Below are 4,428 nucleotides of genomic sequence, written 5' to 3'. Positions count from 1 at the left end.
TACAGTCGCCATTCCTTAGGTCGGACAAATATCATCCTGGGAATGTTGAGTTAGGAACCCTTTAAGAACTTAGGTAGAGTTTTTATATCCTAAAAAATTCTTAGCTATGTAGGACATGAAATTTTGGTTGAAGAACCTCAAAGATCTGAAAAGATATTGAAAGATTGTCGTAAACTAAGCTTGGGATTACCTATTTAATCCAGTATTATTTATTATAACATAGTTTTACTTGGTAAAAAACAACTTGTAGTTTTTATAAAACAATATTAACATTAATTAATAACATTCTGATATATGATTTGCTTGGAGGGTATGCTTGAAATGGATATTTTAATAATAATAATAATACTGTTGCCTACTTTTCAGGGTTGATTTTTTAAAATTGGCGTTTTTAAAGAGATTTGCTTAAAGATTTTTGAAAATTATTCTTTGACTTCTGCAGTTGCTTTAGTTAGGAAAACATTTTTAGATAGAATGAATCAAGATAAATCCAACTTAGGCGGTTAAGACTGCAGGCGTATGACAACACATTATTCTAGATTACATAAAGAGCAAGATCGGAGATCCGAGGCGCGGAATGTGCAGCCCAGAACGCCGAACTCCCTTCACCACCCTCCCCCTGCACTCGCCATCCCTCGGTCACTGGCCACACACGTACACCACGCACACAAGCACTTGGTCACACATTGCGTATGCCATTTTGGCGCTGGGGCTGCGAGTGCGAGCGAGACGGGGCAAGCGTTCTGCGAGAGCGGGCAGAGCTGCGACCGCGACGCCGACGGCGCTGCCCACAGAGTTAATGCACTCGCAGAGAAGTTCAAGGCTGAACAAATCAGTCGTTGGCTTCTCTTTCTCTCGCTCGCTCTTTCGGCTGCAGCCCCTATATGCACAGCAGGGGTGGACAGCATAGGACTTCGGATGTAACTTATAGAAGTAATTTCAAGTATTAAACACCCTTTTAAGAAATACAATCTTAGGAAAAATTTCATAATAAGGAACTTTTTTGTTAAAATAGAAAACAAAATATTATTCAGCCATAAAACATGTTCGTAACCGTACGAATTTAAATATTTTAATGAAATTTCTTTGAATATTAGTTTCAAAAATGAATATAACAACCTTCTCAATGATAATGATAATAATAATAATTATTATAGTTCGACAAAATATTCATTACTTTGGGCACATACCTAGCTATAGCATTTCCTTGCCTAGTTGCTATCTTCTTACCCGCCACTGTCTAGCACGCCTGGGTGTGTGGGTATTCCAACAAGATCATTTTGGCGGCGGGGCAGAAAAGTAAAAACAAAAATTATACTCGCATTATTGTTGTATAAATTAGCACAGCACCCAGTCTGTGTGCATTATAAAAAATGCGCAGCTGGCATCGCTGGGCAGTCGCATTTTCAGCCTTTTCCCCGGCCTCTTCTTCTTGCCCCACTTGGACTATGTAAAGTATGCAGGGCAATGTAATGTGCCCCTGTGTTTGTAGGCCCATAAAGTACGGCGATAGTAATGCTGTTGAAATATTTATGCATACTTACAATTAAATTGATATGTACTGGCCCTCCATTGCCCCCATTTTGCATCTCTTTTTCTCGTATCTACCCTCTCTTTCTGATGGTTATTTATGGTAAAGAGGCTTAAGTAAGGAACCTGTACTTGTGATGTGACAACTATCCTTTCGGATTTGTAGTCATATAATATGTATCATTATTATTTCATGCTCTTAAATTAGTTCGCATCGAAATACATTCATCCAATATAAATAGGTTTAAAGTTTTAATTAGCAATCCAGCTGTACGCTGTTTCGAAAGTAAAAACATTTTATTTTAATACTGTATACATATTAACCTTGCTAATTAGCAAGCGTGACTTACGTCATACTAAGTTACGTAAACAGAATTCAGGTTTTTGAGCGAACATTCTAAATAATTATCGCACAATTACAATTGCATAATTAAACTTTAAATTCTTTATTAAATACGGGTGGTGATTAAGCTAACGGAAGTATATACCTATGGAAAATCATAAATGTTATAAAAGAAAATCTATGGGAACCCATTGCTTTATTTATACCAATTGGCCAACGAGACTCATGTGAACTCACCCAACGATTTGTAATCTTCGGCAATGAAGTCGCCATAAAGACGATTTCCGCTTTCCTCATTCCCGATTTCCCCATATCCCCACTTTTCCGGCACCTGGAAAAAAGATCTTTTTAGCGGAATGACATCACATGCATTTCCCATTAGTCAGCAAAAAATGGCCAATTAAGCGAATGAGTAAATATTCTCGGAAGAACTTTTGCATAACCGCTGAATTTTGAGCACCCCATGATGAAATGTAGGCGAAGAGACAAAGAGAAAACGATAAGATACTCTGGGGCGTTAGGATTGCGATAAAAGTTCAACCGCTGCTGCACTCAAAGTTCAAGTTTCTTTCGTCAGAGACTGGGTTTTTTATGTTCCTGTCTGCAACTGCGCAAATTGCTTAACTTGACTGTGAGAGGGCGCATGGAATATACCTACCGGGTCTGAAAAAATAAAGAAAATAATAAAGAACAGAAACAGAAAACCGAGAGATATGACCAATCAACCTACTTCGAGGGGGCTTGGGGGCTGCTGTTGGCGCTCTAAATTTAGCATTTCTTAAGAATTTCTTGCGCCGGGCTGTGCGCCGTTGGCATTTTCTGATTTTCTGCTATAAAAGGGATAATACGAACGATCTGCCTGCTGGATGTGTCGCTGCATCTGTATCTGTATCTGTGTCGGTGTATCTGCGACGATCCTCTCCGTAAGAATGTACACGTACAATGTCTCCCTCTCGGCCGCTGTCATTTCGTTTTCATTCTTATTCACTCTGGTTCTTCGTTTATTTCGTAATAATCGCAACATCCGCTGGCACGGCATCGGGATTGGGACTTGCGACGTCTTATATTGGGTTGGGTCTTCAACGTCGCCCCTGCATTCCCTTTCTTCCTTGTGGGCCCCTCGATTCTTGCGATCTTCTCTTTGTTGGCAGAACGCGCGCGCTCTTCTTTGTCCGTTCTGGCTGCTTCTTTGTGTGGGTTTTATCGCGGTGCATTATATAATTGTAATTTACAGTGGCGCTTTTTATATAACCCATGGGGCGTATGCTTTATTTACTTTGTCATAACACAGATTACGTATACGCAGGGGTGATTTGCTGTGTTTAATTGGCTTTATTAGTGAAGCTCTTTTGGGCTTCTCACAGGATCAAGACGTCTTCCGCAAGCTTTGTTCATGTATACCATACGGATTTCGCAAGATATCATAAAAGGTTATTTAAAAGATGTCATAAAGTGGTTTCCTTGAGAGATGCAAAGCCATGGCAGTATTTTTTAAGTGAAGCAAAAATCTGGTAAAGCACAAACAGTTTGGTAATACATTTCTTTGTTTAAATACCACTTTCTAGCCAAACCAAGCTGCACCCTTGCACACTTAAAATAAATTCTACGTACTGACATCATCACTTAAAAAATATCTATTAAGTCAGAGTTGTTTAAAAGGCGTTATTACCAATAAACATAGTTCTCAAACGGATTTCTGACAACGTAGTTTTCCGGCAATTTGCAACCAGGGCAGGCCGGGCATTTATCTTAATTGAAGATCGCGCGAAAGTCTAAGTGCAAATAAGCGGTTAGAGTTTTCTATTTGGCAACAACAGTGGCAGCAACAAAAAGCAAAAATACAGTGGTAACTGCGGCGGTACTAGCGACAACAACCACAACTACAGGCAAAGAGGGAAGCAATTTGGAAAGTTGTACTCGCCCGAATGCATAATTCATTGGGTTCGACACCGCTGCCGGTACAGTTGACACATTGGCCAAACTAGACAAAGCCGTCACAATTGCAAATGCTTTTGGCCAAAGAATGATCGCAGAGCGGCCAGAAAGTCTTCGTTTGCGAAAGCAGCAGCAGCAGAAGAAGTCGTCAAATGGCCAACAAATGAAGCGCATTGTGCGAAACTTTTACTCTGGCGATGGCCCCTCGTATTTGTTGTGGATTTTAGAAATACTCTGTGAGGGGTATGCGAAATAAACTAAAATTTTAACATGACCTATTCCATAGATTGCAATTTAACAAGGTATACATTTTAGATTAGAACCAAAGCTGAGATACAAAAAGTTACATTTTTAACACTAATTTTTATAATAATACATTAATAACAATGATTTTTCAATGTTAATTCATTTAAATTAAACCTCCCAAAGCTTAGATTGAACTAATATGAAGGTATTAGACCTTAATACAAGCTCTTATTTACCATAGTTATCTAAGCCGTTCTTATATACTGCTTAAACATTATTCAACTCTTTACTTTTCTACAAATTCTAATAGGACAAATTTATAAATGAAACTCGTACTTTCCAAAGGGTATATCTTTCTTCGCTTCGGATAGTGG

At 38.9% G+C, this 4,428-nt stretch overlaps 1 long non-coding RNA gene across 2 annotated transcripts; it reads right to left on the bottom strand.

Moving 5' to 3' along the window:
• Positions 1 to 1,769: 1,769 nt before the first annotated feature.
• Positions 1,770 to 2,897, bottom strand: LOC127010756 (uncharacterized). Of its 2 annotated transcripts, XR_007763526.1 has the most exons (3): positions 2,726 to 2,897; positions 2,111 to 2,204; positions 1,770 to 2,018 (listed from the first exon to the last, which is right to left on the bottom strand). It is a non-coding gene; the product is annotated as an uncharacterized LOC127010756 (long non-coding RNA). The 2 variants fall into 2 exon arrangements; XR_007763525.1 differs by having other exon boundaries at positions 1,770 to 2,204.
• Between the last annotated feature and the right edge of the window lie 1,531 nt (positions 2,898 to 4,428).

The sequence above is a fragment of the Drosophila biarmipes genome, chromosome 2L (genome assembly GCF_025231255.1).
Source record: "Drosophila biarmipes strain raj3 chromosome 2L, RU_DBia_V1.1, whole genome shotgun sequence".
In the NCBI taxonomy this organism is placed as follows: domain Eukaryota; kingdom Metazoa; phylum Arthropoda; class Insecta; order Diptera; family Drosophilidae; genus Drosophila; species Drosophila biarmipes.
The sequence above is the reverse complement of the archived record's forward strand: the minus strand, read 5'-3'. Positions and strand labels throughout refer to the sequence as shown.